The sequence below is a fragment of the Triticum dicoccoides genome, chromosome 1B (assembly GCF_002162155.2).
Source record: "Triticum dicoccoides isolate Atlit2015 ecotype Zavitan chromosome 1B, WEW_v2.0, whole genome shotgun sequence".
Classification (NCBI taxonomy): domain Eukaryota; kingdom Viridiplantae; phylum Streptophyta; class Magnoliopsida; order Poales; family Poaceae; genus Triticum; species Triticum dicoccoides.
This window is the reverse complement of record NC_041381.1, coordinates 305,940,620-305,961,575: the sequence shown is the minus strand read 5'-3', so window position 1 is coordinate 305,961,575 and position 20,956 is coordinate 305,940,620.

Below are 20,956 nucleotides of genomic sequence, written 5' to 3'. Positions count from 1 at the left end.
TCTCAAATTCTTACCAGTTCTTACCAAGCAGCAGGTGGTGATTGGCAACCGTTGTAGTCAAAACTCTCAAAGCTTGGATGAGTCAAACGCATGACGTAGATGTATGTGGAGCTGGGAAGGCTTATAATATGGTAGCAAAAAGGGTCAGCAATAATCAATTCAGAGATGCAAAGTTGAAAAACGCTCAACGACGGTACTGTGCTGGTCCTAGGCTAGACCGTACTAGAGACGCGAACCTAGAACACTAACAAAATCACGGCGCGGCACGTAATCAAGGGAGGAGCACACTCTGAATATTTTTTCTTTTTTTTTCACTTTTTTTCACTTTTTTCCTTGTTTTTTTGCTCCGCAACAATTTTTTTTTCAAAAAAGTCTACAAATGGTCTAAAAACAGCCTAGCCAAAATTTTCCAAACTTAGTTTTTTTGAGTTTGGAACTATTTTTCTACTGCGGGTAGCACAGAAGTTGGGGAGTCCGACTTGGTCACGACTCGTAGTATCACGTGATCGGGAACTCGAAAATAAAGGAACAAATACGGGACCCGGACTAGGACTGGTGGCGGAGATGAATCTGGTGGAACTCGGATGGGCGATGACGGTATATGATGGGCGGTGGAGCACGGACTGGTGGCGAATCTATGGTGGAGGTGGACTCGGATTGGCGTGATGGTGACCTGATGGATGTATATGACTCGGATTGGTGGCGGATATGAGGTGGATGTATATGGACTCAGATTGGCAGCGGAAATTTGGTGATGGTATATGGCGGTGGCGATGACGATGGTGTGGCGGCAACGTGAAAACCTGTGACCAAAACTCGAAACTCTAAGGTAACTAGATGCTAAGACCAGAAACTCGACACGATGATGAAACCGCAAATTCAACAAAGCAAAACACTAAAAAGATTATGCAAGGGCTCAGATTGGTTCGGATATGATGAACTAACCCTAATTTTTTTTGGCTTTTTTGTGGACTGTAGATATGCAGAACAGACTCGATCTAAACTATGAAAAACTGGAAAATTTCACCGAGCAACCTGGAAATCTGATACCACTTGATATAGGCGAAGGTGTCCCGATGTTTCGATGAGATAGCTATCTTTTTTGTGGGAGTCGACTTTGACGATCCGACTAAGAACGTGCGAAGACGCCGCGCCTTAGCAATCGCTAAACCAACTTCCGAGGGGTTATTGACCACGCCGGAGCACGATCAACCTGACCACGAGGGTCTATTTCCTGCGAGCAAATGAAGAACAAGCAAGAAACTGAGATTGCAATCTGGATATTGCGAATAAAAGAGGAAAGCTTTATTAATGAAGGTGGGGTTCTGTGACACCTTTTTCTGGTCGTTGAACACAAACGAAGTACGCAAAGTTGCAGCTATGGCGAACTTTTAATCTAAACAAAACCCGAAGTCTAAACGATGCCCTAAGGGTTGTATATATGGAGGAAGAGGGGGGAATTTCGTGGCCCTATGGGGAGGGGTCCGAAACCAACCCTATCTCTTGTTTCCCCAGACATACGGACTCTAAAAACAGCCTATACTTATGTATTTCGAAATTACATGGGCCTGGCCCAATAATAAGGTGATGTAGCACCTAGAATAGCCTCTGGACGAAATTTATGAAGTGGTATCTTGTGTATTTCGTCCAAGACTTCACGCACTCATTATGGTGGCTTCAAAGTCCTGAAATCATCACTTGTAACTCCGTTCCTGTTCCCCGTGCGCATGCCATCACCTCCATGCTTGGTCTTGCTCTAGTGTTTATCCCTCTTATCCATGCCAGACCCTTCATTTGTAAGCAAAAAAAATGTATCCAATTTAGGCAGCATCATATTCTCATGAACATTAGAATCATTACCAAGAAAGGAAAGTACCTGATAATTTAATTTGCGTGCGCGAGCTCTAGCAATTGGTCCAGTATATGTAGTAGTAGGGGCTGTGGGTGTAACAATGGTATTGCTGTCCTCATCAATTGGCATCCACCACCACTACTGGGATGTCTGGCGCTCTCTGTGGACGGATCTTTCTCGGCAGCAAATCCTCTAACCAAATACTAGTAGCTTATATTGGCACTTTTGTAGTGAGTACTCTTTTTTGAAATAAGCACCAATCTATTTTTCTTTATTTGTACATAGTGTCACCACTTAGTTTTTGGTCTAGAGCTATTTTATGGTGTCATAGTACTCCGGGACTGATTGTAAGCATGATTTTCATTATCCGTCACACTGATTGTAAGCATGAGCAGATGGAAGATTAGGTTAGTGCGAAGCTCACCTTAAACCCTACCGCTGCCGTTGAAACGAGGCGAGCGTCGAGGGAACCGTGGAGAACGACGGGGAAGCGACGTCGTGCCATCCGGCCTCCTCTTGCGGTTGGAGAACGAATACTCTTGTGGAACCGGCAGGCTCTGCACCCTCACGAATGGCACACCGTACTCGATCGATTGGTTATCCTCTGGATGCTCGACCTTCGACCTGTACACCCACCACCTCCGCCTGACTTTCACCTCGGGCGAATATGTCTACTCCATCGCCCAGAGGAGATACTCAATGAACTCGAAGGACTGCGACGTGACTGCCACCGAGGAGTACATCGCTGCCCTCATCGCCGCCGTCTCGCTCTTTCACATACATTGCCAGATGGCCCTCACCGTCCTCGAAATCTTCCACTCGTTGTCAAACCAAGTAAGGATCTCCTTCAACCTAGCTAACTTTGTCTGGTCGCTGCCGGTGATCTGCCCAATTCACTGATGCATCCTCTCCATAGATTTCCTTCTAAGAGGTCCGGTGCTAGCTTCGGAAGATGGGAGGAGAGACGGTGGTCTTGCAATGGAGAAGATGGAGAGGCGAGACAGTGACTTTGCAATGGAGAAGATGGATAGTAGAGGATGTGGTTTTGCAATGGAGAAGAGGGAGAGGCGAGATGGTGGTCTTGCAATGGAGAAGATGGAGAGGCGAGACAGTGGTTTTGCAATGGAGAAGATGGAGAGGAGAGGGGGTGGTTTTGTAATGGAGAAGAGGGAGAGGCGAGAAGGTGGTTTTGGAATGGAGATGATGGAGAGGAGAGGAGGTGGTTTTGCAATGGAGAAGAGGGATAGGAGCGTCCGGCAGCGATTTAGGATTGGACGAGAGGGCCGGCATGCTGTGACTGCATCAAAATCAAAATCAATTTACCCTTCAATTAAGAAAGCAACCCCACATTAACTAGTCTCCCTTTTATTATGGGTCATATTTGACCATGATTTTCACAAATAAAATATATGTTATATGTTGCAAAAATATTATAATTTGAAACTACATTCAGATACGAACCAAATGATACAATTTTTGGTTACATGCATTCACATTTTGCTTGTCAAATACAGTACATGGTCAAAATTTGACCCAAAATATGCAAAACAGAAAAATACTTCGAAGACCAGTGCCGCTCCTCTCCTATTAAACCACCGCCGCTCCTCTCCTGTTCCAATCTAAATCTAGCGCCGCTCCTCTCCTCTTCCATTTCAAAACCACCGCCCTCCTCTCCTGTTCCAATCGAAAACCAGCGCCGCTCCTCTCCCGTTCTAATCCAAAACTAGCGCCACTCCTATCCTCTTCCATTCAAAAACCTTCGTCGGCGAGTGAATGTGTTGTGGAGAAGTAGACCGATGGAGGAGTACAACCGATACGTGAGGATCGTAGACGGCGACCCTATGAAGCTAGCTGGGATATTGGAGATACATTCTTGGTTTGACAACAAGGACCAACTAGTGGTGATGGCGACATCGATGGCCAAATATCTGCAACAGAGCGAAAAGGCGGTGATACTCCTGAAGGGAGTCACGCGGGAGTACATAGAGCTGCTCCTCTGGGCCATGGAGCAAACAGATTCACCGAATCGATCGTGAGGCAGCAGTGGTGGGAGTATCGATCCAAGATGGAGCGTCCACCAAAGATTGAAGGATCGAGCATCTACAGGGAGCCGTTTGTGGGGGTGCCGTGCCAGAGCGAGCCGGTGGAGTCTTCGTCGACCGAACCCAACTGCAAGAGGAAAAAAGCAATTGTGAAAGTGCGTTAAGTTGACTAGAGGGGGGTGAATAGGCGATTTTTACAAATTTGTCACTGAGGATACTCAACTTGAGGAATTTCCTAAGTCATGAACTACAAGTAGTGGAATAAGTACTCAGATGCATGCATAACAGAACAGTAGCACAATCATCATGATGAAATGAAACATACACAGAGCACAAGTAGCGTGTAAACAGGATAAGCAGGATGAAGACAAAGTGGCTGAAGAATTGGGATTGAGGAAATTGAGAACGTCTTCAGTCAAAGTTTTAAACAGTAACGATCAAGTACAACAACACATGAATGAGGAAATGAAAGGGTTGAGGAAATACAACCAGTAGCTTGGTGAAGACGATGATTAGGTAGACTAGTTCGAACTATTGTGACAGTCGTACGTCTGGTTGGAGCGGCTAGGTATTTAAACCTCAGGACAAACAGTCCTCACCATATTCTCCTTGAGCTAAGATCACACAGACCTCGCCCAATGACTCGTGGTAAGTCTTCAGGTGACTTCCAAACCTTCACAGATTCGGTCACTCGGTGATCTACAATTTCCTCTTGGATGCTCTAGACCATGACGCCTAACCGTCTGGAGGATGCACAGTCCTCAAAGGTAACAAGCGTCGGATCCACGCAAGAACAATCCCCTCAGTGATGCTCAATCACTTTGGGTTTGTAGGTGTTTGGGTTTGGGTTTTCCTCACTTGATGAATTTCACTCAAAGTCCTCGGAGGATGGGGTGCTCTCAATGACAAGTGTTAGTGTCGGTGTCAAAACCGGCGGATCTCGGGTAGGGGGTCCCGATCTGTGCGTCTTAGGCTGATGGTAACAGGAAGCGAGAGACACAATGTTTACGCAGGTTCGGGCCCTCTCGATGGAGGTAAAACCCTACTTCCTGCTTGATTAGTATTGAAGATATGAGTAGTACAAGAGTAGATCTACCACGAGATCGTAGAGGCTAAACCCTAGGAGCTAGCCTATGATGGTATGATTGTAATTGTGATCTGCCTTCTAAGGACCAACCTCTCCGATTTATATAGACACCGGAGAGGGCTAGGGTTTACATGGAGTCGGTTACAAGGAAGGAAACACAATATCCGGATCGCCAAGCTTGCCTTCCACGCAAAGGAGAGTCCCATCCGGACACAGGCCAAAGTCTTGAGTCTTGTATCTTCATGCTTCAATAGTCCGGGGCCGGTGTTGACGTGGCGGGGCTTGGAGAGGCACCGAAGACGCCCATGCTTTGCTTTTCTCCTTGAGGGGTTATCCTCCGTTGCCTCATCGCCATTGGTTTCCTTCGGAGTGTCCACCATGTATATATCGTATGAGGAGGTGGCCGTCCACCGCCTTGTGAGCGGTGGCTCCTGTAATTCTCCTGCATCGTTGTCCATATCGTCGATGTCTTCAGAGTCGAAATCAAGCACGTCGGTTAAATTATCGACCGTGGCAATGAAGTGGTTGGTGGGTGGGCAGCGAATTCCTTCATCGCCTGCTTCCCACTCAAGCCGGACATAGTTCGGACCATAGCCTCCTGACAAAGAGAGAGACTTTAATGAGTTCAGCATGTCGCGAAAGGGCGATTGCTGGAAGATGTCCGCAGCTGTAAACCCCATTATCGGAGCCGAACCTGGCTCGGCTGGCTCGAGGGTGTGCGGACCAGAACCAACAACCGGATATGAGTCCGGGGGTCCGGAGTCACAGGTTTCCATAGAGGCGGGACCTGTGTTCGGCTCCACCGCCGATGAGTGTGCGGCCTGCGGGGCGGGGCCCATCCCTCCGTCCTCAGGCGACGCAGCCTGCTCCGGATTTAGGTCCGGGGCCACTGCGGGGGTGATATCCCGAGTTTCGTTCAACAGCAGGTCTAAGCCGTGCTCATCATGACTGTTCGGTGCTCCTGGCGCAGGCCTAAATCCGTCGAAGATCAAGTCTCTGCGAATATCCGCTATGTAGTTCAAGTTTCCGAACCTGACCTGGTGGCCGGGGGCGTAGCTATCGATCTGCTCCAGATGGCCAAGCGAATTGGCCCGTAGTGCGAAGCCACCGAACACGATGATATGTCCGGGGAGAAAAGTCTCCCCCTGGACCGTGTTGTTGACGATTGAAGGCGCCATCAAGCCCTACAACGACGACACAGAGGAACTCTCAATGAAAGCACCAATGTCGGTGTCAAAACCGGCAGATCTCGGGTAGGGGGTCCCGATCTGTGCGTCTTAGGCTGATGGTAACAGCAAGCGAGGGACACAATGTTTACCCAGGTCCGGGCCCTCTCGATGGAGGTAAAACCCTACTTCCTGCTTGATTAGTATTAAAGATATGAGTAGTACAAGAGTAGATCTACCACGAGATCGTAGAGGCTAAACCCTAGGAGCTAGCCTATGATGGTATGATTGTAATTGTGATCTGCCTTCTAAGGTCCAACCTCTCCGGTTTATATAGACACCGGAGAGGGCTAGGGTTTACATGGAGTCGGTTACAAGGAAGGAAACACAATATCCGGATCGCCAAGCTTGCCTTCCACGCAAAGGAGAGTCCCATCCGGACACGGGCCGAAGTCTTGAGTCTTTTATCTTCATGCTTCAATAGTCTGGATGATGTATACAGTCCGGCTGTCCGGATACCCCCTAATCCAGGACTCTCTCAGTAGCCCCTGAACCAGGCTTCAATGACGATGAGTCCGGCGCAGTCTTGTCTTCGGCATTGCAAGGCGGGTTCCTTCTCTGAATACTCCAAAGTAATTATCGAACACGTAGACCGTGTCCGGATCCGCAAAATGATCTTCACATACCGCTGTAGAGAGAAAATGATATTTCACAAATGCAATCTGCTGACAACTTTTTAGACAACGTGACATGTCATTAAAGTCGGGTCTTTATTTGAGCCGTTTTCCTACAACCAGCCACAACACATATTGCGAAGCGGTTTCCTTGACACATCTTGTCAAAGCAGAGATCGTGTCCCCTTATCACGGGATTCTTATCAATATGGGTATGGGTAACCCAACCGCACTGCTAATCGTGGCAAGTGGGAGGTGAGCGGGTTCCACCAGGCCAGTGGGGAGGCGCAAAAGAGCTTTTACCGTTTCTATAAAGAGATAAGGTCTCTTCCTCTTGACCCACGCCTTCTCCTTCCGCTAGCTCATTCCCCTCTGTTCGAGCCCTAACGCCCAAGCACTCTTCTTTTCCATCGAAGAGAGGTTTTCCAAAGATGTCCAGATCCGGAGCTGGAGGCAGATGGATGGCCTCTGCCGTCCGGGAGAAGGATATCAAGAAGCTCCGGGAAGCCGGGTATCTGGCCAAAAAGATCGGCCACCATCTCCCACCGGCGGGACAGGTTGTCCCCACTCTGGAGCCTCACGACAGAGTCGTGTTCCTTCCCCACTTCGTCCGCAGGCTCGAGTTTCCTCTCCACCCATTAGTCTGTGGAGTCATGTATTACTATGTGATTGATTTTCATGATCTTTTCCCCAACTCTTTTCTCAATATCTCGAGGTTCATCGTCGTGTGCGAGGCCTTTCTCCGGGTTTTGCCTCACTTCGGCCTGTAGCTGAAGATTTTCAATGTGAAGCCCAGGGTGGTGAGTGGCGAACACGCCAAGTGCGGCGGCGCCATGGTGAGCAAGATGCCCAAGGCCGTTTGGCCGAAGGGCGCCTTCATCGACTCCGTCAAGGAGTGGCAGCAGCAGTGGTTTTACATCACCGAACCACGCGGCAAAAAAGTGGGCTGCAGCTCCTGAGTTTAGATCCGGAGCTCCACTGCGGCTCACGTCCTGGCCCAAGAAGGGCCCGAACTGGTCCTCGTCCGATGAGCTATCACTGCTCTAGACGCGCGTTTAGAGCATGGTTGACAAGGACGTCAAACTTGTCGTCGTAGTCCAGGTGATGCTAGTTCACCTGGTTCTCCCTTGCCAGCGCCGAGCCTGCACTCTGTGGGAGTTCGACCCAACCGAGCACCAAACCCTTGAGGAGCTCTATGATTCCTCCCACAAGGATATCTGGAAGGTGCTCTTCAAGTCCGGCAAATCGTGGCCAGGCTCCGCCGGGGACCGTGGGTATCAATTATCCCATTCTGCAAGCCCGGTAAGTTACAGCCACGCTCTATCCATCCATGCTTCAGTTGGCATGTCATGAGGGAGACATTTTAATCGTGTTTCATCGTGACCTCAGGGATGGATAAAGAAGGTGGAGTGGACACATTATCCGGCCCCGCTGCCGGAGGAACCGGCCGGACCTCTTCTGACGAAGATGCTGGTTCTCGCGCCTTATGAGGCACCAAAGAAGGAGGCCTCCAAGAAGGTCAAGAAGACCCTAAGTGGCCTCCGTCGCCGCGAGGCTTCGGACTCAAAATCCGAAGACTCTAGCGACAATCCCTCTTCCGAAGACGAAGAGGAGGAAGCAGAGGAGGACGAGCCTCACTCTAAAGGTGGGAAGAAGCATGCAGATTCCCCGTCCCTGGAGGCCAAATCGCCCAAGAGGGGGAGAGGTTCCCATCCGGAGGCATCCACCACGGTTGTCGACAACTGCCCGGAGTGGGATCCCAGGGCCCAGCCCCTGGAAAAATCGTAAGTAACCGAAATCCGAATGCGCCTATGCATCCAGGGCTATCTTGGTACAGTAGTTTTAACTGTCGCCATATCTCGTATAGCCCAGCGAGGTCTCCTGCCGGACAGTCCTCATCGGAGGATTCGTTGAGCTCGGCTGCCATGGCAAGCGAGACACCTTCGGAGGCTCCTTCTCCAAAGTCCAGGCGCGACACCGAGGTGTCATCTCAAAGAGACCCAGAGCAGGAGATGCATGTCTCTGGAGCCGGACACATGGGGGGAGCGGCCCCCCGGCGTGTCGACGACGGGGGTTGTCTCGGGTTCGGACCACAGCCGGATAAGGTCCTGGAGACCTCTAAGGCTCCAGGATCGGGCGAGCGGCCACCTTCAATGGAGGGAGGTTTGCCTACTCCACTGGTAACCTCTATCCACGCAGAGCTGCCGGGCGGTCTATCGACAGTGTTAAAGAACACGTCTATCATCGACGAACATCGGACCCTCATGGGTGCGGTGGTTGGAAAGATTTAGTCTGTCGAAAGCGGGCTGAATGAGTCCTGCCTCGGCATTATAAAAGCTTTTGAGGTATGGTTTCTAACAAACCTTTGGAGGAGTCATCATAGTATGAGTAGTAGCCCCTGATACACTGTCCGGCGAAAGAGAGAGAGCCGGGCAGGGGATCAAATCCTCGTTTTTCGTTGTAACCTTTGTTAATGACGTGTACCTTTTTGTTTGAAAACAGGCGTCTATGGAGAAGACGGCTGCTCATAATGCGGAAGTGTCCGAAGTGAAGCGGAGCCTGGAACGGGCCGGGGAAGAACTTGGCCGTGTGAAGAAGCAATTAGAGGATAAGCAAGGTATGTCGAAACATTGTCTTGCATTAGGCACGAATAAGTAATTGTGCCTATTGAAAAGTATTTGTGTTGTATTCCCTAGGAGCGAGTGCCGAATATGAGGCACTGAAGAAGGCTATGGCTGATGCCAACGAGAAGGCTGCCGCCGAACAGGCACTTCATGAAAAACACGAGGCCAGGGTCATCACAGTTGAGCGGGAGCTCCAGGAGGCTGTGAAGAAAAGCGAGGGCTTGGAGCAGAGTCTAATAGGGAAAGAATCCGAACTCGCCCAAGCTCTCCAAGCCGCGGAAGATGCTCGGGAAGAAGCCCATGGTGCTGTACGGGACATTCAGGAGGCCCGGAAAGTTGCGGCTGGTAAGGCCTGTTGTATTCATGGCCATTTTTACATGATAGTGGGGAGAACTCTTAAGCGACAAGCTGAATTCTTGTTTTTACAGGGGCGTTTGCAGATCTGCTTCGCAGCATATCAGATGCCGCCCAATTTTACCGGACCGAGGAGAAGAAGTCTGCGGAGAGGAACTTCTGGTCGCAGTATTTGGCGCTGAACTATCCGGTGCCTTTTATCGATCAGCTGAAGCAGCTGGTCGAACTGCACCAGGCGGCCGAACTAGCCATGAAGGACTTGGTTGTCCGGCTGTGGCCTGCGGAGCCAATTCCAAGTAGTTACTTCGGACTCGTGAAGTGGATTGTGGGCGCCTGTCCTCGGCTTGATGCTATCAAGCGATCAGTCTGTATAGAAGGTGCATGCATGGCGTTCGCCCGTGTGAAAGTGCATTGGGGGAAGCTTGACGCGGAGAAGCTGATGACTGAGGGGCCGCCGGAGGGTAAGGAGCACCGCAAGCTCGAGCTGTACTATGAAGGTGTACTGAAGGGGGCCCGCCTTGCGGCGGATAAGTGTACCAAAGACATTATATTTCCCTAAGGGCATTCATGCCGCTTTTTGTAATATGGGATAATGGCATTATATATTGCCTGTTTTGTTTGAACATATGTTCTTCCTGTGCGGCTGTTTATTGTATGTAAATCCTGAGAGTTGGCCAGTCATCGGCTTCTGCCCCCACGTAAGAAATACGGGGGTGTTCGGGACATATATGAACACTCTTTATCCCATGGTTGGGTCCTTTTAAGGAGGTGTTTCTCACCATGAACCAGGTAATCGGACTATAGGGCTTTAGTACTCTCACTTAGCCATAGGAATTCGAGTATGGTCGGCGCAGCCCCTAGTGTTCGGAAGGACGAACTAGGGGCTCTATTGGTGCCTGATCAGAAGACCGATCCGTCGCACTCTGCATTTATAGTGGCGTTATGCAGAATTAATCTTTAAGGATTTTACAACCTCTTGAACAGATGACCAGCTCTCGCTGCATCACGACAGTCAGTTTTCGGCTTTCTCTACTGAGGTGCTCGTCCGGCAGAACCGGGACACAATCGCAGTAGTTCTCCCAGCGCTACCTTAGCCGATAGAACGGAACGTAAGGTACCAAAACATGGGAGCCGGGCAAACCCAACCAATGACCCAAGACATGATTCGGAGCTGATGCATATAGTGCTATAAGTTTGGGGTGCCGAGCGACCGAAAAAGTGGTCGGACTTTATTGCCGTACTGTGAAGCCCCTGGCATAACCGAGCGTAATGCGAAGCGTGGCTGCCGTTTTTGGCAAAGAGGCGTCAGCGATAAGCGACGACCGATAAGTGTTATTTAAGTCTACGCATTGTAGTAGGATGATATGTCTATGCATATGAGTACGATGTATGATTATGAAAAGAGGTGTTTTTGGCGGAACCTGTGATGTCCGGACTGGAGGAGGTTGTGAGTGGATCAAAAGTGAATCTGAACTGCCTTCTACCTGCGTGTTCCTGCCCTTGTGTGTCCGGGCTGATTCCACGCCGCCAATCCTGTTCTGCGTCGAAGTTAGTTTGTAAAGGCAAATGCTTGAGGCAGCTGAACGTCCTCTTGTGGTTGGTCTAAGGGTTCCTGGTCGGACCCTGGTGAACCCAACCGTTATACCGTGAAGTAGCACAGACTCCTCAGTTGGTGTCCGGATAGTTGGCTGTCATATCAAAATTTTGATAGGCATGCACGACTCGCTACTCCGGCAGCTGAATTTCCGCTCTAAGGGCGGGGTCCGGCCTTGCCCGTGTGCGTGATTATATCACACGGTGTTGGCCTAATGGTTTATCACATGGAATCTGATCAACGTGGTTCATCCCGTTTGCATATGGTAAATTACCGTATGAGGGGAAGGTGCCGAAGAATTACTCTTTGGCTTGGCATTTTGTTGGTGATTCGAAAACAACTGTTAGGGTGGTGGGCCAATAAACTTGGCCTTTGCACCTGGCATCCTTTAGAAGATGTTTTTTGTGGTTTCGTACCCATGCGGGCTTTGTGTGTTATGGAGCCTCCGGAGTACTACGTCTAGGGGTACGGCAATTGAATTGATGTGGTAAGAGTGATCGGGGGCGATCAGCCGTACTTTTATGCTATGGGGGGTCTCTTTTACTAGACGCCTCCCCTCATTGTTTCCGACACGCAACCGGTCGTTTTGTTTTGAGGATTCAGCATTCTCTATTGGTATGCTTTGCCGTCCTTCTAGGAGTACCGTGAATTTCACATGGTTCATCGAGTGTGTGGCTTAGGCTGAATAGGCTTGAGCTGTTCTTTGTCCGTTGACTGGACTGAGAGTTGCTGGACTTGGCACCAGCTTCCCTGACTTGACGTTTACGACCATTGCACCGAGGCTTGAGGATGCCTCTTCGTGTATCCTTCTTACTGTCTTGGACCATAGTGATGTGTGGACGTCGGGGTGTGTGCCTTTGGTTTTCTTTCTTAGGTTGAGGTAGCCAGTTGTGCCGCGTATGCCCCTTGTTAGGGCGGTCGAGTCCTTACTTTTTGGTGGCCAGGATCTTGGTCCACCTATCCACTAGCAAATCTTGGTCAGCTTTAAGCTGCTCTTGCTTCCTTTGCAGGCTCCTTGCCGTGGCCATGAGCCGGCGCTTGAAGTGAACTTGTTCCACTAGATCTTCAGGCACGCCGAATTCGTCATTGCTGAGGCTTACCTCGTCTTCGGAGGGGGGTGTATAGTTGTCCCTCTCCAAGTATCCCACCGTGGCCGGTCCGACCTGCTTGAAGGTAGGCCGATCGGGGTTGTATTCCTCTTCGGCACCATCCGGATTGCTCTCATCTCCGGGGCCGGTGTTGACGTGGCGGGGCTTGGAGCGGCGCCGAAGACGCCCATGCTTTGCTTTTCTCCTTGAGGGGTTATCCTCTGTTGCCTCGTCGCCATTGGTTTCCTTCGGAGTGTCCACCATGTATATATCGTATGAGGAGGTGGCCGTCCACCGCCCTGTGAGCGGTGGCTCCTTTAATTCTCCTGCATCGTTGTCCATATCGTCGATGTCTTCAGAGTCGAAATCAAGCACGTCGGTTAAATTATCGACCGTGGCAATGAAGTGGTTGGTGGGTGGGCAGCGAATTCCTTCGTCGCCTGCTCCCCACTCAAGCCGGACATAGTTCGGACCATAGCTTCCTGACAAAGAGAGAGACTTTAATGAGTTCAGCATGTCGCGAAAGGGCGATTGCTGGAAGATGTCCACAGCTGTAAACCCCATTACCGGAGCCGAACCTGGCTCGGCTGGCTCGAGGGTGTGCGGACCGGAACCAACAACCGGATACGAGTCCGGGGGTCCGGAGTCACAGGTTTCCACAGAGGCGGGACCTGTGTTCGGCTCCACCGCCGATGAGTGTGCGGCCTGCGGGGCAGGGCCCATCCCTCCGTCCTCAGGCGACGCAGCCTTCTCCGGATTTAGGTCCGGGGCCACTGCGGGGGTGATATCCCGAGTTTCGTCCAACAACAGGTCTAAGCCGTGCTCATCGTGACTGTTCGGTGCTCCTGGCGCAGGCCTAAATCCGTCGAAGATCAAGTCTCTGCGAATATCCGCTATGTAGTTCAAGTTTCCGAACCTGACCTGGTGGCCGGGGAAGTAGCTATCGATCTGCTCCAGATGGCCAAGCGAATTGGCCCGCAGTGCGAAGCCACCGAACACGAAGATCTGTCCGGGGAGAAAAGTCTCCCCCTGGACCGTGTTGTTGACGATTGAAGGCGCCATCAAGCCCTACAACGACGACATAGAGGAACTCTCAATGAAAGCACCAATGTCAGTGTCAAAACCGGCAGATCTCGGGTAGGGGGTCCCGATCTGTGCGTCTTAGGCTGATGGTAACAGCAAGCGAGGGACACAATGTTTACCCAGGTCCGGGCCCTCTCGATGGAGGTAAAACCCTACTTCCTGCTTGATTAGTATTGAAGATATGAGTAGTACAAGAGTAGATCTACCACGAGATCGTAGAGGCTAAACCCTAGGAGCTAGCCTATGATGGTATGATTGTAATTGTGATCTGCCTTCTAAGGTCCAACCTCTCCGGTTTATATAGACACCAGAGAGGGCTAGGGTTTACATGGAGTCGGTTACAAGGAAGGAAACACAATATTTGGATCGCCAAGCTTGCCTTCCACGCAAAGGAGAGTCCCATTCGGACATGGGCCGAAGTCTTGAGTCTTTTATCTTCACGCTTCAATAGTCTGTACGATGTATACAGTCCGGCTGTCCGGATACCCTCAGTTAGTTTCTCTCGGAGCAGCCAACCAACTAGTGGTTGTAGGGGGCGGCTATTTATAGCCTAGGGAGCAGCCTGACATGATAAGACATAAATGCCCTTCAATGATATGACCGTTACGTGGGTAGATATTTTGGGACAGCTAGCGCTTAACACAACAACGGTCGTATATTTGAGTATCAAATTCCTCAGGGCTATTGAAAGTGCGTTATGTCGGCTAGAGGGGGCGTAAATAGCCGATTTTTATGAATTCTTCACTGAGGAATTTCAGGGCGAGGAAATTCCTAACCGAAGAACTACTTGCAGCAGAATAAGTACTCAGGTATAAGCATAACAGAGCAACAACATAGTCATCATGATGAAATGAATGACTAACACAGAGTATAGAAAGCGTAAACGCATGATAAGCAGGACAAAGACAAATTGACTGAAGAAATAGGATTGAGGAATTAGAGATTCGTCAAAGTCTTCAAACAGTAATGATCAGGTTCATCAACACATAACTAAGGAAATGAAAGGGTTGAGGAAATAGAACCAGTAGGCTTGGTGAAGATAATGATTTGGTAGACCAGTTCCAACAGCTGTGACAGTTGTACGTCTGGTTGGAGCGGCTGAGTATTTAAACTCGAGGACACACAGTCCCGGACACACAGTCCTCACCGTATTCTCCTTGAGCTAAGATCACACAGACCTCGCCCAACAGTAGTGGTAAGTCTTCACAGGTGACTTCCAAACCTTCACAGACTAGTTTACTCGGCGATCCACAATTCCTCTTGGATGCTCATACCATGACGCCTAACCGTCTAGAGGATACACCGTCCTCAAAGGTAACAAGCGTCGGTTCCACACAGGAACAATCTCTTCAGTGATGCTCAATCACTTTCGGTTTGTAGGTTTGGGTTTGGGATTTGGGTTTTCCTCTGATTTTCGCTCAAAGTCCTCGGAGGATGGGATGCTCTCAATTGACAAGTGTCAGTTTCTCTCAGACCAGCCAACCAGCTAGTGGTTGTAGGGGGCGGCTATTTATAGCCTGGGGATAGCCCGACATGATAAGACATAAATGCGCTTCAATGATATGACCGTTAGGTGGTAGGGTATTTTGGACAGCTGGCACGTGGCACAGCAACGGTCGGATTAGAGGTTCGAATTCCTCAGGGCTATCATGTTCCTCATTGTGTAGGCAATTCGCACTAGCGAATTCCTAACTCCTCAGTCAGAACAAATTCCTCAGAGACCAGAAGATCTTTGTCTCTGTGACAGAAGAAATTTACTGAACTGATATGAGATTTCCAATGGCTTCACTCGAAGGATTGGGTAGGTGTAGGATTTTTAGATGAGCATCACTTGGAAATCAGTTTCCTTAGTATTACCTCGACCCCCTTTAACAGTACGGTGTTTCCTATGACTCAAGAAGAAGAAAATGAAACTACGAAAACAGAAGTCTTCACACTTCATAGTCCTCGCATGAATATCCAAGTCTTCACGATCACACTAATTTCTTCACTTTCAAAGTCTTCAGGAGAACCAAAGTCTTCAGCCGAAGACATTCATTTTTAGGGGTTGACTTTCACTATAAATATCAAACTCCTCATCGACTTATAGAACCTGTGTACACTCACAAACATATTAGTCCCTTAACCTATAAGTCTTCAATACACCAAAATCACTAAGGGGCACTAGATGCACAAACAATCTCCCCCTTTTTGGTGATTGATAACAATATAGGTTAAGTTTTCAGTGGGGATAAACATATGAATTGAAAGTGCTTAATATTGAGGAATTTGATTGCAAGATATAGAAGAACTCCCCTTGAAGATGTGCATAGTGAGGAATTTGCTTTTCAAGCAATGCACATTTGAACAGTAGAATCATGGATATCTCACCCTATATCTTGTAATTCATACACGCATTTAACATATCGAATGAAGAATTTGAAATGCATGATGAAATGTGGTGATTGATATAATTCAGCATACGTGCATATTATATATGAGGAAATAGCATGCAGAAAACAAGACAAAAGTATCAGGTCACCACCGGACTTAAGTTTACAACTCAATCAACAAACACTTCAGAAGAGCGAGAGTTACAACTTAACAAAAAAATGCCCATATATATAGACCCGCTTGAAGACTAACTCAAATTTGTCCCCCTTTGTCATCAAATGACCAAAAGGGACGAAAAGTGAGGACTAACGCCCCTAAAGAATTTCATCACGAAGTTGATGGAGGAGCGCCAACGTTGTTGGGGTCGGTTGTTGGAGTAGGGCCTGCTGCAGTGTCGTCCAAGTCTTCATTTTCATCAGTCTCGCAGGAGGAGGAATATGAGCTGGGCACCAAAGGAGGAACTTCAACCTTCTTGAATTTCTTCGCCGGAGGCTTAAACCAGCTGAAGTCCTGCTTGAAGCCCGTCTGCTTGAGATCTTCATCACCATAGAGATGAGTCAGAACAGCCCAGGTGTGATCAGAAACTTCATTAAGGTAGTAGTGGTTCTTCTTCACTGAATTGTATGTGGCAGTCATGTTGTGAAGAATAGCACCAAACTGACATTTGACCCAGTAGCGATCCACCTTCTGATGAAGACTGAGGAGAAGCTCACGATCAGTCATCACCCTTGGAGCTGTGGCTTGAGGACTTTGCTTTGAGGCATTGGCGGCAGAGTCATGAGTAGCAGAGTCATCATTGGTGGAATATGAGGCAGCTTTGTGGAACTGTCCATCCAATGGACGATTGCCCTCATCAATAATTGCAGTGGCCTTGCCCTTTTCATCAACTGAGGAAAATGTCCGCTTGAGGACTTCAATAGGGGGCAAGTAACTACCATGGTTGAGTGTATCAACTATGTAGTTGAGTGAAGACCTTGATCTGAGGAATCTCATAATCCAGGGAGCGTAAGGCTTCAACTCAAAGGGAGACATTGCAACGTTTGCCAAAGTCCTCATGAAGAAGTCATGGTAGTTCACTGGATTACCATGCATTATATTGAATAGCAGATTCCTCATGATGCCGACAACTTCTTCATCATTCGAGTCGTGGCCTTTGATTGGACTCAGTGTCTTGGTCAGAATGCGGTATATAGTTCGAGGCACATATTGCAATTCCTTCACAAGGAACTTTGTCCTTGAGGCTTGACCAGGCTTCAATGGCTTCATCAGAACTTGCATGAAGTGATCTGATAGTTCAGTTTCATTGTAGATGAGACGTGCACCTTCTGGGGAAGGAGTGACAGGCATGGCATGAAGAAAATCAGTGGCTGGTGCTTTAAAGTGAGTATTTTCTGTCATCCAGTCCAGCACCCAAGAGTTCACATCTTCAGCATTTCCAGTGATGTGCAACGTTGCATAGAACTGAAGAATGAGTTCTTCATTCCAATCATAGATGTTAGTGCAGAAATTTAGCAATCCAGCATCATGAATAGCACTGAGGACTGGTGCGAAGCACGATAGTGATTCCATATCCACATGAGGAATATGCTCATGGTCGAAGACTTTGTCTTTGTTAAAGAGCACTGAAGAATAGAAATTTGCTTGGCTGGCAGTCCAGAAACACTTCGTTCTCAGACGAGCGGAGTCATAAGGATTGTAGTCAGTGAAGAACACATGCTTATTGAAGAAGGCACCAGCCTTGAATTTTGAATTCTTGGAGAAGGGATTCTTCGGCTTGGGCTGAGGAGTATTAGTCAGTTGCAGCACAACCTCAGGAATCTCAATCTCTGGACCCGGAGGCTGAGGAATTTCAGCTTCTGCTTCAGTAGCAGCCTGGGCCTCCTTTTCTTCATCAGCTTTGTCATCAGCACTAGTGGCTGGAATCTATTCATGAATGGAAGGGGTAGTATGAATTTCATTAGAACCCATCTGAACTTCAGTAGAGACTGGGACTGAGGAATTTGTTGAAGTTGTGTGAACAGAGGAGAGTTGGGGTGCTGACTATCCCAAAAATCATTGTTCATCACAGGTGTGGTGCTCCCAATGTCCACATCCTCATCCTCTTCCATTTACTCAACACCGGCCTCTTCAGCTGTGAACTAAGGCGTTGACGATGATACCTGGGGAGTTGAAGTGATAGCATCCACTTCAATTTCTTCATCCATCTACTCTATGGAAGCAACAGAGGGATTATCTTCAGCAGATTCATCAGGAATCCCATAATCTTCACCAAAAGGAACGAGTTCCTTTGATGGCATGCTTGAGAGAGGAACAACATCGATAGGATTCTCAATTGAGCTCGTCAAAATCTTTGTCTTCTTGGGTGCATATGATTCTGAGGAAATATATGCTTTCCTTTTCTTTAGAGTGGCTCTCTCCGCAGCTTTTGTTTTCTTCACTTCCAAAGCAGAAGGAAGAACTGGGCTTGGTGTTGGTGCAGGCGGAACAGAGGAAATTGGATCAATTTCTTTAGGCACAACTGATGTAGTTGTCCTATCTTGGGCAATTTCTTCAGGTGCAACTTCAGATGCTTCAGCTGGCCTGGCTTGTTCTTCAGGCGCAACAGTAGTGGTTGCCCTAGCAGTTTCTTCAGCGGCTGGTATTTCTTTGGCCCTGGTGCTAGAAGTTTCATCAGCAGCCTGATTTTCATCAGCGGTGCTGGCATGTTCTTCAGTCTGCTGGGCAGATGCTTCAGCCGAGGGAATCTCAATGTGCGATGGATCAGCAACATTGGAAGTGAATTTCTTCGCCATTTTGACGAATCTGACCTTGATTCCCGGCCATTCAGCCTTATAGGCGTCAAATTCATCACTGAGCTTCTTTATCTCAGTTTGCATAGCAATGAGTTGCTCAGGTGATAACCTCATAACGTTATCCTTCAGATAGCGCTGCTTCTTGTACTAGGCTTTCTTGGCAGCTCTGGCTTGATCAAATTTCCACTTTTCTTCAGCAATGAATGCTGTCAACATGTGACTTTGTCCAGGAGTGAGGTCTAGCCCTGGCAGAGGAGTGTTTGGATCTTTGTGCCAGAGGTCAATGAAATCCAGGATCTTCTTCGGATCCAATAGAAGAGGCACAACACTTCCTTTGACTCCAGCGGCCCTTTGCAGTCTATCTTTGACGATATCAGCTAATTCATCATCATCAGCCTCATCATCATTAGAAGGCACTTGAAAAGCAACTTGTTTCTTGTGAGGACTAGGTCTAGTGCCTCGTCCTGCAGTGGCCTTGGCCTTCAGCAAAGTTGGGCTCTTTGAAGACAGATGAGGAACTGAAGAACTTGTAGAAGCTCCTGAGGCAGTTGAGATGCCTATGGTCCTTTGGCAAGTGGCGAGATGCACAGGTGCTGAGGACTTTGTCGGAGGAGCTGAGGGTTTTGAAGCCCGAGGAACTGGTGCAACATGAGGAATTTGCCTTGATGGCACACAAGAGCTTGTTCGTGAGGGCATTGCTGAGGAACTTGGCCGTGAGGGCATTGCTGAGGAAGTTGGTTTTCGAGCAGGCTTCTTGGGCATAGATTTCTTGATCGTGGTGGCCTCAGCAGCGGCAGCAGCAGAATCTTCGTTGAATTTCTTCACTGCTTCTTTGGCCTGCTTGGCCAACTTAGCTTCCCGCCTGGCCCTTTCATCAGCATAATCCTCACCATGTTTAAGGCTTGTTGGATCAGCTCTTTGGCCAGGTGCCAACGGAGGTCTTGAGCATGGAGGGTGCAGAGCGAATTTCTTCATATATTTAGGAGTAACATATCTGTACTCCCTCCATTCTCGTGCCCATCGTCGTTCATTCCTCTGTATGCGCACATTGCGCTCACTCTTGGTTTCTTTCCCATGAGTTGCCTCATCAGGCATGCAGTACCCTGAGTAAATGTCATCAGGGATCTCAAACACTATGTTAACTTCCCATTTCTTTCCTCCTTTCTGAGGTCTTCTACCATCTGCCATTTTCTTCAGCCGACAAATTTGAACAATACAGTTCTCTGAGGAAGTATGCAGCTTTTCTTTGAGGAAGGCTGCAAATGAGTTAAGTTGATGAGAACCTAGGATTCAGCAGATGACATGTGTACCTGTGAACAGAGTATAGGTGCAAAGAATTTGGAGAGGTCATATGCATTCTCAGAAGTTTTTGCAAAATGGAACAAGTTTGAGGAAATTGACCAGATGTGTCTTGAAGAATTTCACTAAGCGTTCTTTGACTTAGGTTCCAGAGTTGTGCGGATTGTGAGATTCACACAATTGAGGAATCATGAAGAAAAATGTCACTTAGAGAAATAGATCAAGAGCAGAAGATTTGTGCTAGGTGTTTTGAGTGTGAAAGTTGAAGAATAAACTCCTTTTGAGGATTTGATGAAAATCATCAGTAGAAACAAAGGCAGTAAAAGTAACTTTTAATTACCCTTGACGAAGAACACGACGAACAGGAAGTGTAGATTGAGAAGTTCGTCTGTCCAGATCTTCCACGCCCTAACTTGGCAGAGGAAGATGGCTATTGCGGCGGGGGAGAGAAGATGTCCGCGACCGGCGCGAGTACAACGGCGACGAGGTCGAGGCAGTGAAGCTCTTCCTCACTGGCGATGATGAATGTAGTGGCGGCGCTAGGGCTTGAGAGCTCGAGCAAGGGGAGTGAGATTGAGCAGGGTAAATGCAGTCTGAGGAAGGCGAGGGGTATTTATAGCCGCAGTGAAAAACCGCTCGCCCAAGGAAAATGGACGAACGTGCCCCTAACCCTTCTCATCCTAGCAACATGTGTCACCCACGTACAATGTGGTGGAGATCGTGTAAGATCGTGGGTGAATAGATAAGTTTTATCATGGGATGTGTAACGGTTTGAGCGGCAAACGCCAAAAATTCAGATAAGAATATTTTAAAGTTTTTGTTCGCAATTTCTTCAGGTGACAAGGACACGGTGAAGATTTTGAACGAGTTCCAAATGGAATGCACATGAAGAATTTGTGAATAGACTGGGTTGAGTTTAGCATAGAGG